Below are 13,211 nucleotides of genomic sequence, written 5' to 3' on the forward strand. Positions count from 1 at the left end.
TGCTAGTCGTAAATACCTTTCGTCAATAAAACTCCCCCACAAGGCAAGCTCTTCTACACAGACAGATAGAAACACAGGGAAGGAAAGAGAACCAGAGAGAGGGGGGGGGTTTTAGCCCCCGCATGCTAGCAAGAAAACTAACTTATGATATTTCATACCATATCGTGACAGAGGGGAGCGCCGTATACACCGAGGGGGAGCGCTGTATACACCGAGGGGGAGCGCTGTATATACCGAGGGGAGCGCTGTATATACCGAGGGGAGCGCTGTATATAGTGAGGGGAGCGCTGTATATAGTGAGGGGAGCGCTGTATATACCGAGGGGAGCGCCGTATACACCGAGGGGAGCGCCGTATACACCGAGGGGGAGCGCTGTATACACCGAGGGGGAGCGCTGTATATACCGAGGGGAGCGCTGTATATACCGAGGGGAGCGCTGTATATAGTGAGGGGAGCGCTGTATATAGTGAGGGGAGCGCTGTATATACCGAGGGGAGCGCCGTATACACCGAGGGGGAGCGCTGTATACACCGAGGGGGAGCGCTGTATATACCGAGGTGAGCGCTGTATATAGTGAGGGGAGCGCTGTATATACCGAGGTGAGCGCTGTATATAGTGAGTGGAGCGCTGTATATACCGAGGGGAGCGCTGTATATACCGAGGGGAGCGCTGTATATACCGAGGGGAGCGCTGTATATAGTGAGGGGAGCGCTGTATATACCGAGGGGAGCGCTGTATATATCGAGGGGAGCGCTGTATATACCGAGGGGAGCGCTGTATATACCGAGGGGAGCGCTGTATATACCGAGGGGAGCGCTGTATATACCGAGGGGAGCGCTGTATATAGTGAGGGGAGCGCTGTATATACCGAGGGGAGCGCCGTATACACCGAGGGGGAGCGCTGTATACACCGAGGGGGAGCGCTGTATATACCGAGGTGAGCGCTGTATATAGTGAGGGGAGCGCTGTATATACCGAGGGGAGCGCTGTATATACCGAGGGGAGCGCTGTATATACCGAGGGGAGCGCTGTATATAGTGAGGGGAGCGCTGTATATACCGAGGGGAGCGCTGTATATATCGAGGGGAGCGCTGTATATACCGAGGGGAGCGCTGTATATACCGAGGGGAGCGCTGTATATACCGAGGGGAGCGCTGTATATACCGAGGGGAGCGCTGTATATACCGAGGGGAGCGCTGTATATACTGAGGGGAGCGCTGTATATAGTGAGGGGAGCGCTGTATATACCGAGGGGAGCGCTGTATATAGTGAGGGGAGCGCTGTATATAGTGAGGGGAGCGCTGTATATACCGAGGGGAGCGCTGTATATACCGAGGGGAGCGCTGTATATACCGAGGGGAGCGCTGTATATACCGAGGGGAGCGCTGTATATACCGAGGGGAGCGCTGTATATACCGAGGGGAGCGCTGTATATACCGAGGGGAGCGCTGTATATAGTGAGGGGAGCGCTGTATATAGTGAGGGGAGCGCTGTATATACCGAGGGGAGCGCTGTATATAGTGAGGGGAGCGCTGTATATATCGAGGGGAGCGCTGTATATACCGAGGGGAGCGCTGTATATACCGAGGGGAGCGCTGTATATACCGAGGGGAGCGCTGTATATACCGAGGGGAGCGCTGTATATACCGAGGGGAGCGCTGTATATACCGAGGGGAGCGCTGTATATACCGAGGGGAGCGCTGTATATACTGAGGGGAGCGCTGTATATACCTGTAGAGGGAGGATTTAAATTTATCCTTCACGGTTAACCCAGTGATTTCCAAATTAATATACAAGGTGTTGCCGGCAACTGAAAATGACCGGACGGAGACGTGTGTCTCTGTATGGGGGATCGAGCTGATCTCTGGCCCCCGTTTATTTTGTATATCAGTTTTCATTGTCACAGAAATTATACTTCAACCAATCAGCATAAGAACACGCTCACAGTTCTTAACCTATAAGAATGCAGGAAAAACTTAACCCATGAGGATACAGGAAAAATGGAAACTACAGATATGGTCATGTCTTTTTGGCACAGTATGTGTTTTTCTAACAGATGCCTCAGTCTTGTATAGTGATACACCCCCGAATCTCTTATCTGGCTCGAGACAGAAGACTCAAGGTCTTTATACCAATTATGAACAATAGCCTAGTTGCATACCAGGCTTGTGAACAAGATAAAGTTACTTCATGGCAGCTGTAACCTTTTACCTAATTAAATAACAGAATTTATCTTTAAGCAACAAGAAAATGGAGTCAAAAACACAAAATGGAGAATCTAGCACAAAATGGAGAACCTTTCATAATTTGTTCCTTCACATTCCCCCCTAGATAAATTTTGTTAATTAATGTCCAGCATCAGAGATACTATCCCGAGCTATAAGCTCGAGGGGTACTGGTCTTCACATGACTGGTGCCATGTTACCAGCCATTTTAAATACAGTTTCATTAATATCTACAAGCGAGGGAAAAATCTTATTATTTCACAGTCTAAGATATAGCAGTACAAAAAGTATATAAGAAAATACATTTTCACCTTGACAATCCCCCTAAACACTAAGTTTTTTCCTTAAAGAAGGATCCTTTGAGACTGTCCATGTGATGGGAAAAGGGGAGGTGGATTTCTTCATCCAGACACCTCAGAAACTCTCCCCTAGCGAGAGGCCTCCAGGCAGCTGAACCCTTCACTAACCTCACATGGAGTTCTCCCACTGTCCCTAAACTAGATCTCTTAGCATCATCTGAGAATGGGGGGTTCTGTCTACTCTCTTGAGGGGGACATACTTAGGGATCTCCCTTGGATCAGTACCATCATACTCTGGTGGGTCTACTTCTTAATTGAGGAAGGTGCCAGTCGAGATTGCTTTCACTAACTCCCTAGGCCTGCCCAGGTGCACTTATACATCCATCATATTATCATTATTTGTCTGTAGAATGAGAAAGGTTGGTTCTCAGGGTCAGCCAATTGTTTTTGCATAGCTAGTCAGAGGGCCTCCAGGGATAATACTCCTGTATCTGTCTTACCCTACCTGATGTGGTTGGTTCTCTGGTGGTGGGGATGACATGACATGCTGGTCTACAGCTCCTTCCCAAAAGGATTACTGTCAGCCTTCTCCCAAAAGTTAATGTCCCCACTATCCACCAACCACAATCCTGTGTCAGCATCTTATGTCACTACATGTGATCTTGTCTGGACAGGATTCAGTGTAATTCTCTTAGGTCGGGTTGCAGCACGGGTCATACAAGTGTTAGGGCCCAAGTCCTCAACTATACCCTGAAAGGCATCACAGCTATAATTGACAAATCTTTGTTCACTGTAATATATATATATTTGATCCATTCAACATTTTTATTAATCTGCACCTGTGGGATTATAGAAGCAAAGCCGGCATAAATCTTGTTCTGGGCTTTAATCTGGTCAGGCACCCCCCTTGGCACTCCAATGGCATCGATATATACTAGTGGATCTTCTTCATAACTCATATGGAGCTGATCGAGACTTCTCCTCTTTTCTCGTAGGTTCATCAGGTGTCTTTGGTGTACATATATTGTGTATATTTAATTAGCAAATCAGTATCTAGAGAACTGTTCTCTTTGTAGAAACCTGTCTCGAAGATCCCTACTGGTATACCTGTGGTGTCGTGGGAATTATAGCAGGTGTAATTGTCAGCTAATACGGTTACTTCTCCTGGGACCTTTAGTTTGGGTTTCTCATGAATTAGTAGGACATAATCTGGGCAATCAGTGGACTTCAAACCTTTCAACAAGTTCATGACACAGGCAGTGGTGTTGTCATCAGGGAAAAGCAATGCATGTGTGTATAGGTGTGTATTCGCAGCAGCACAAGCAATACATCCTACAGAGATATTCTGGACTCTTACATTGTATCTCACCCATTCTAACCATAGGTTTTTCCTTGGGGCTGTTTGTGTTTCTATGGAGAAAACCTCTTGCTAACTGAGACCTGGAATGGGGATCACTTAATTAACTACATTTTGCAAACGCTCACCTGGGCCTGTTTTAGGTGTACTGGTAACAGGGGCCTTGGTTGGTCTGAAACTAATATCCTGGAGCTGTATATGGCCTAAATTCCCATGGTATCCACTACTAAATACATAATTATAATGCCTTCCCAGTACAAATGTCTGCAGGTCAGCAGATTGGGGGCTTTCAAGATTTAGGAGGAGGGGGTGACAGCTTCTACCCCATTTACAGCCCCTGAGTGGTTGCAGAAGGGCTGTTAGATGCATTCTCCCACGATGACTTCTACCCGTCCCATCCTTAGGGAACATGGCTTCACTAGGTTTATATCCCCAATCATCTCCTGTATTCCAGGCAGCATCTGACCAATAATAACAGTTATTGTTGTCATTTCTGGTAGCACACATATAAAACTGGATGATCCCCTCTACCACCCGTTCAGTCTCGAGGCACTTGACTACATCACAGAAATCAAATCGCCAGATATTCACCGGGGCTGTCAGATTTACCCAGAGAATAGTGGGGCCAGAATTCTTATTTATGCAATCGGGGCCGAAGAGGTAGGGGCGAGGATGGCCCCTGGTCCCAGGATCAAAAACAACAGCAACATTTCCCTTCAGTCACTACTGTGACTAAACACTGGTTCGGTCTCTTTTACAGTGTGAGGCGTGGATCCAGGTGCTCTTTCCTTCAAGTTTTACTGCAGTGGGGGTGACCAGGATCACCGTGTGGAGTCCTTCAAATCTCGTCTGGAGACAATCTCTGCGCACAAACTTTTTCACATACACCAGGTCTCCTGGCACAAAGGGATGGTGTCCAGGAACCTTGTCTGGGTCTGGAAGAGAACTGAAGACAGTTAAATGCACTTTGGCAAGGTGTCCATGTAAGGCCTGCACATAGCTAGTCAAGTCCTGGTACTTGGGCTACAACTGTTGTGGAAAGAAACATTCAAGATTGGGGCTCCTGCCAAACAGATTCTCATACGGTGACAGTCCTGTCTTCCTGTTTGGGGTATATCTTACTGGAAACAAAGCTAGAGGAAGGCATTCTGTCCATGGTTTACCAGTCTCTGTCATTGCCTTCTGGATTTTAAGCTTAAGAGTTCCATTTAGTCTCTCCACTCTTCCACTGCTCTGCGGATGGAGTATGCAATGCTTGACTTACCCCCAGTGGTGCCATTACCTCTGACATGATCTCTCCAGTAAAATGGGAACCCTGATCGCTTTCAATGACTTCAGGAACTCCATACCTGCATATGATCTCAGCCATCAGTTTCTTCGCCGTTGTCTTAGCCGTAGCTTTGGCAACTGGGTAGGCTTCTGGCCAACCTGAAAATAAATCAATGCAGACCAACACATACTCATACGTCCCTACCCTAGGCAACTGAATATAATCAATCTGCAGTCTCTGGAATGGGTAAAGGGGCCGGGGAGTGTGTTTGGATGGGGTTTTCACTGTCCTACTCTGATCATGTGTGGCACATATCATGCAGCTCTGTACCTGCCTTTCTGCGCATGTGGAAAACCCGGAGGGCAATCCATTGTTTCTGTAGGGTGTCACACATGGCCGTCTTCGAGTGGTGCACATTCCCGTGCAGAACCTGTGCCATCATTTGGTACAGTACCTGTGGTAGGCAGACCTTTTCACCCCTCCCCCATAGTCCAGTGACGGTATCAGAGCAAGCCCCTATCTTTTGCCACCTATCTTTCTCCTCCTTACTTGCCTGTTCTTGTAACTGGGCTAAGATGTCTTTCAACACAAGTGGAGATGGTGGGGTGTCTAGGTGATGTACTCTAGAGGCTACAGGAGTGCTTGCTGCTTTCTTGGCAGCCTGGTCTGCCAGTGCTTACCCTTCGTCCGTCCATCAGTGCCTTTGCTATGTGCCTTTACCTTTATGATGCCTGCTTGGGTGGGAAACTGTAGTGCATTCATAAGTTGCTGGACTGCCTCAGCACGTTTAATGGGGTGGCCATTTGCTGTCAGGAAAGCCCTGGCTCTCCAGATAGGCCCATAACCGTGTGCAATGCCAAAAGCATACCTGGAATCAGTGTAGATATTTACAGTCTTACCTTCTGCTAGTTTGCTCTGCTTCTTGTGCAGACACATGAGCTGGCATTGACTCTGCCTTGATTACCTCATGTTCTGAGACCACAGCATATCTGGTACAGTAGCGTCCTCGGTCATCTTGGTGACGGGATCCATCTACAAAAAGCTCAAAATCAGCATTAGAATGGGCACACTAGAGACCAGCTGTTTCCTGAGACATCAATTCTAGACAATCATATGGTTTGGAAACCTAATCTTGTTCCTCTGGATCCATTTTAGAAAGAAAAAGAAAAAGAGTGTCCTTTTTCATGTCACCTACTCCTCCCCCTTTGGATCCATAGGAACTAGGAGAAGAGTAGCGGGGTTTAGGACAGTGCACCTTTTCAATGTCACATTAGTAGGCATGAGAATAGCAGACTGAAGTCGCAGCTGTCTGATCATGGACATGTGGCTAGATTATACTTGGTTAGGGATACTATATACATCGTGTGGGGTATGGACCATCAGTGGGTAATTTGATTGAGTCCATGAGGGTTTTAACAGCTTCAGCATTCTTCACTGGAGTCCCGGCGGTGGTAATAAACCCTCGATTGGCCCATAGGGCTCCTAAATCATGAGCAATACCAAATGCATACTGTGAGTCCGTGTATATATTAGCCCGCCTGTCTTTGGCCAGAACACATGCAGACAGACAGAGCCTGAAGTTCTACTTCTTGTGCTGACAGTGAGGGAGGGAGTGCAGCTGCGTGCACTACAGTATCTTCCGTAGTAACAGCATATCTGGTGTGGAATCTGCCAAATCATCAGCATATCTTGAACCGTCTTTCAGGGCATTGTAGAAAGGTTGCATTATACGGGATGCATCCGGTATCCACTGACAACAATAAGTACATAGTCCAAGAAAACGCTGGAGTTCAGTCTCATCTTTTGGTAAAGGAAGGGAGCTGACGGCTATTTTTCTTGCTTTTGTGAGGTGTCTGGCACCCTGAAGGAGACAGTGACCCAAAAATATCACTTGACCAAGGCAGAACCGAAATTTCGAGGCCGAAACCCGACAGTTCAGATCTGCCAGATACTTGAGAAAACTAACAGTGGCAACAATGGTTTCCTGCTCTGTCCGTTCACACAACAAAAGATCAGCCACATACTGAAGCAGCGTGACATAGGGGTGTTCTAACTGCCAGGGTAAAAGACACTCGCCCATATTTTTTGCAAACTGATTGGGACTTCTTTTTTTGGGCCCCCTGTGGCATAACTGTCCGCGTCAATTGTCATCCCTGATAAGTGAATGCAAACAGAAACTGGCAATCTGGGTGTAATGGAATGCTGAAGAAGACATTGGCAAGATCGATAACCATGAACCAAGCAGCATCCTGAGGTATCTGGGACAAAAGAGTATGTGGATTAGGCACCGGAGTTTCTGGAACAGTAACTGCATTAACTGCCCGTAGACCTTGTACCAGCCGGTACACAGGGGGTTGGCCGGGTGGGGTCTTTTTCTTAACGGGAAACAAGGGCGTGTTCCATGGGGAAACACAGGGTATCAGGACACCATTATCGAGTAACGTTTGTATTTGCCCCTTGAGGCACTGCTCCTGATCATGTTTCAAAGGGTACTGATGGACATTGGGAAAAGGGGCACCAGGTTTGAGAAACACTTTTACTGGTTCTACAGGCATTATTGGGGGAGAATCTGGGTCTATCAGGACCATCATAACTGTGGGAAGGGCATGTAGGATACAGATCTCATTATATTCATCTGCATAGGGGTTATATAACGTAAGGATCATCTGACCATCATCTTGGAATTGTATTCTGGAGCGGAACTGTGATAATAAATCTGCCCCCAGTATATATTGGTGCTTTGGGATTGAGGGGCACAGAGCTTACAGTCGGGAGAAGAGGCTTGATTTCCTGGGGAGGGACCTTATCATCAAGCAGGGAGACCCCCTGTTCCAGATCATCATTTTTAATTGTTTGTCTTTCTGACACATTATTCATCAGAATTCACTTCCTCTGTTGATCCTCAATTTGCTATATATCAACCACTCAACTTGCTTTTACCAATCTTTCAATCACTGATACAAATTTCCTTATAAAACCAGGCACTATATTTCACTTTCAAATTCCAGATTATAATATTTCTTTATACTTAAAAACAATGTTGTCGCTTTAAACAAGACACAGATCTACCAGAGAAAATACAGAGAACACCGTTACAGTATGTGCTCTCTCCATTCCAAGGACACAGAGATAAGAGAGATCACAGCATTCCTCTACACAGAGAAAAGAGACAAGCAATAGCGCAGCTACGCGACCCCTCCCATCGGATATTCCAAAGACAAACACAGACACAAAATATAGCAGTTCTTAGACTTAATTTCTACGAAACCTTCATCACACAATTCACATACCAGAACACCTTAGAAAAACCTATAATTGAGAATATTTTCCCCGTCTTTGGGCTAACAATATCAGATTCATAATACAACTTCAAAGACTTCTTTTCCTTCCACAAAAACGGATTCTCCTTTAGAGCTAAATATCCTTCTTAGTTGTGCATAATACCGAGGGCCTTACGGTTTTATTCCACTGGGTCTCTCTCTGTCCCCCGCTGGGACAACCCAAAAACGCGGTACTCAGTGAAAGGAGGAGGGCGTCTTAGACTTAACCCTCCGGACACCCCTGGAAATACATAAATATATGATTCCTGAGTTACGCATCCTACCCAATCTTCGATCACCTCACCGCGCCTGATTCTAACAGTGATCAGGAATTCAGGATATTTTGACTGTAAAGAGAATTACATCACTGGTTAATCCGGGGTGTCCGTCCCTTATGAGGTACGGTTCAAGCACTGGGCTTCCAACGGAACTACACCTCTATATGATTCCACCCAAAAATCATCCCACCTCCGGGGACAAACCTCAGATCCTCTTTGCAGCAACAAACACAGGAAAACCACACCAAACGGTCAGTCTGGACAGTATAACTGCCAACTTACCGTGGTTGTTGTGGGGGATGATCAGTCCCAATTTTCCAGTGCCTGTGTCCGGTCCGAGGGTCCTTTGTCTTGTTGTCCTCCGGGCGGCAGAGGCGTTCCTGCTTGGAGCCCCACGTTAAGCGCCAACTGTTGAGGGAGGATTTAAATTGATCCTTCACGGTTAACCCAGTGATTTCCAAAGTAATATACAAGGTGTTGCCGGCAACTGAAAATGACCAGACGGAGACGTGTGTCTCTGTATGGGGGATCGAGCTGATCTCTGGCCCCCGTTTATTTTGTATATCAGTTTTCATTGTCACAGAAATTATACTTCAACCAATCAGCATAAGAACACGCTCACAGTTCTTAACCTATAAGAATGCAGGAAAAACTTAACCCATGAGGATACAGGAAAAATGGAAACTACAGATATAGTCATGTCTTTTTGGCACAGTATGTGTTTTTCTAACAGATGCCTCAGTCTTGTATAGTGATACACCCCCGAATCTCTTATCTGGCTCGAGACAGAAGACTCAAGGTCTTTATACCAATTATGAACAATAGCCTAGTTGCATACCAGGCTTGTGAACAACAAGATAAAGTTACTTCATGGCAGCTGTAACCTTTTACCTAATTAAATAACAGAATTTATCTTTAAGCAACAAGAAAATGGAGTCAAAAACACAAAATGGAGAATCTAGCACAAAATGGAGAACCTTTCATAATTTGTTCCTTCACATACCGAGGGGAGCGCTGTATATACCGAGGGGAGCGCTGTATATACCGAGGGGAGCGCTGTATATACCGAGGGGAGCGCTGTATATACCGAGGGGAGCGCTGTATATGCCGAGGAGAGCGCTGTATATACTGAGGGGGAGCGCTGTGTATACTGAGGGGGAGCGCTGTATATACCGAGGAGAGCGCTGTATATACCGAGGGGAGCGCTGTATATACCGAGGGGAGCGCTGTATATACCGAGGGGAGCGCTGTATATACTGAGGGGAGCGCTGTATATACCGAGGTGTCATGAACCCCTGACCGCTTCCACCAATATGTCAGGGATCCACACCGTGACCGTCACCCCTACGTCACGGATCGGGGTGTCTTTAGGCCAACAGACGGCTATCACATGTGCAGGGGGCTTATCTTCGTCATCCCTCCACTCCACAATGTGATAAAAAGACACACACAAGGTTATTGACCTCTTAGTTTACAGCAGGGGATTCTAGGTATCCCACTGCTCTTCAATATACCATGAACTGCAGGGACTTATGTATCCCGCTTACAGTTCCACTTAACCCTTGCAGTTCTCTGGCGCCCCCCTTACTCTCAGGTCAGATTAGGTACTGCACCTAGGGTAATTGGTCACCAGAAAGGCTGCCTGCTATGTACTGGCTATTGGGCACGCTGCAGCGACGCGATAAACTACTCCTGCTCAGGCAGGAACAATAATTATAAACGCCGCAGTCGCTACACATCACCCAAAAGTCTGCACGCTATCGCTGCCACCAGCTCCGATTAAACGGGTCCGAAGCTAACCCAAAACAGTAGCGTAATTCCCTTCAGGAGACGGTACATTTAGATCATGAAGAATGAACTAGTATTAAATATTATACTCCGTAAAGTTTAGGCAGTGCTTTATAAAAATATTTTACAAAGATGTTACAAATGAGACAATTGCAAATATGTACAAGGTAATTATAACATAAAGAGGATTAAAGGAGAAAAGATAACACTCACATGTTCTTAGTTCATTGTTGTGGATTCTGTTTGTGGGTTCCCTCTTTTGGTTACTGCTGGTACTGGGTGACTTTGGTGGGTTGCGGCCTTTGGTTTCCACCTGTCCATCAGTGGCTGGGTGTTTCCTATTTTACCTGGCCTTTCTGTCATTTCCCTTGCCGGCTATCAATGTATTCAGATGTGCTCTGTTTGGTTCCTGCCTACCTGCTCCCAGATCTTTCAGGATAAGCTAAGTGCTGATTTTCAGTTGTTTGGTTTTTTGTCCAGCTTGCTTATTATGTCTCTATGCTAGCTGGTAGCTCTAGTGGACTGAGGTTCTCCCCATGGGCCATGAGTTGGCACATGGGTTCTTGTAATCTCAGGATGGTTTTTTTTGATTAGGCTTTTTTGCTGACCGCTCAGTCCCCTTTTGTATCGTTCTGCTTTCTAGTTTACAGCGGGCCTCAATTTGCTAAAACTATATATATCATCTCTATGTGTGTGCCTTCCTCTCATTTCACCGTCAATACATGTGGGGGGCAACTATATCTTTTGGGGTTCATTCCACTGGAGGCAAGTGAGGTCTTTATTTTCTCTGCAGTGCTAGTTAGCTCTTAGGCTGGTGCGTGGCGTCTAGAACCAACGTAGGCACGCTCCCTGGCTATCTCTAGTTGCGTTTGTCAGGCGTAGGGCAGCGGTCAGCCCAGGTTCCATCACCCTAGAGCTCGTCCGTAATATATTTGTACTTTGCTTGTCCTGTGCTATCCCTAGCCATTGGGATTCATGACAGTATAGCCGGCCCACAAAGTGTTAATTGTTTGGGCTGAAGCAGGAGAAAGAGAAGTGTTTAAGGGAAATTTTTTTTTTTTTTTTTTTTTTTCCCCTTCAGAGTTTTGCTGCCTAGCCCTTAATTGCTGTCTAGCTGCTTCTTACCTCCTCTTAACCCTTGAATGGCTCTGATCTTAGCTGTTTAACATGGATGTCCAGAGTTTGGCTTCCAGCCTGAGTAATCTCGCGGCAAAAGTTCAAAACATACAGGATTTTGTTGTTCACACTCCCATGTCTGAACCTAGAATTCCTATTCCAGAGTTCTTTTCTGGAGATAGATCTACCTTCCTGAATTTCAGGAACAATTGTAAATTGTTTCTTTCTTTAAAATCTCGCTCCTCTGGAGACCCTGCTCAACAGGTCAAGATTGTAATATCTTTCCTGCGGGGCGACCCTCAGAATTGGGCATTTGCATTGGCACCAGGGGATCCTGCATTGCTCAGTGTGGATGCTGTTATGGTTCTCAATGGCAAGAGAACATAGCCCAGCAAACATAAGTACTAGCTCTTGGAAGGATGGAAACTAAACTGACCATGAACTAAACCTGCCGCACAACTAACAGTAGCCGGGTAGCGTTGCCTACGTTTTTTATCCCTAGACGCCCAGCGCCGGCCGGAGGACTAACTAATCCTGGCAGAGGAAAATATAGTCCTGGCTCACCTCTAGAGAAGTTTCCCCGATAGGCAGACAGAGGCCCCCACATATATTGGCGGTGATTTTAGATGAAATGACAAACGTAGTATGAAAATAGGTTTAGCAAAATTGAGGTCCGCTTACTAGATAGCAGGAAGACAGAAAGGGCACTTTCATGGTCAGCTGAAAACCCTATCAAAATACCATCCTGAAATTACTTTAAGACTCTAGTATTAACTCATAACATCAGAGTGGCAATTTCAGATCACAAGAGCTTTCCAGACACAGAAACGAAACTACAGCAGTGAACTGGAACAAAATGCAAAAACAAACGAGGACTAAAGTCCAACTTAGCTGGGAGTTGTCTAGCAGCAGGAACATGCACAGAAAGGCTTCTGATTACAATGTTGACCGGCATGGAAGTGACAGAGGAGCAAGGTTAAATAGCGACTCCCACATCCTGATGGAAACAGGTGAACAGAGGGGATGATGCACACCAGTTCAATTCCACCAGTGGCCACCGGGGGAGCCCAAAATCCAATTTCACAACAGTACCCCCCCCTCAAGGAGGGGGCACCGAACCCTCACCAGAACCACCAGGGCGATCAGGATGAGCCCTATGAAAGGCACGGACCAGATCGGAGGCATGAACATCAGAGGCAGTCACCCAAGAATTATCCTCCTGACCGTATCCCTTCCATTTGACCAGATACTGGAGTTTCCGTCTGGAAACACGGGAGTCCAAGATTTTTTCCACAACGTACTCCAACTCGCCCTCAACCAACACCGGAGCAGGAGGCTCAACGGAAGGCACAACCGGTACCTCATACCTGCGCAACAATGACCGATGAAAAACATTATGAATAGAAAAAGATGCAGGGAGGTCCAAACGGAAGGACACAGGGTTAAGAATCTCCAATATCTTGTACGGGCCGATGAACCGAGGCTTAAACTTAGGAGAAGAAACCCTCATAGGGACAAAACGAGAAGACAACCACACCAAGTCCCCAACACAAAGCCG

General features: G+C 46.5%; 1 protein-coding gene and 1 long non-coding RNA gene across 4 annotated transcripts in view; one reads left to right on the forward strand and one right to left on the reverse strand.

Moving 5' to 3' along the window:
* Window positions 1–13,211, forward strand: part of LOC143787988 (ER membrane protein complex subunit 3) — a 154,353-nt gene that overhangs the window by 65,853 nt on the left and 75,289 nt on the right. The gene's annotated exons all lie outside the window — the stretch shown is intronic.
* Window positions 1,838–9,014, reverse strand: LOC143787975 (uncharacterized). Its single transcript, XR_013218520.1, has 2 exons — window positions 6,116–9,014; window positions 1,838–6,019 (listed from the first exon to the last, which is right to left on the reverse strand). It is a non-coding gene; the product is annotated as an uncharacterized LOC143787975 (long non-coding RNA).

Source organism: Ranitomeya variabilis, chromosome 8 (genome assembly GCF_051348905.1).
Source record: "Ranitomeya variabilis isolate aRanVar5 chromosome 8, aRanVar5.hap1, whole genome shotgun sequence".
NCBI classification, from domain to species: Eukaryota; Metazoa; Chordata; class Amphibia; order Anura; family Dendrobatidae; genus Ranitomeya; species Ranitomeya variabilis.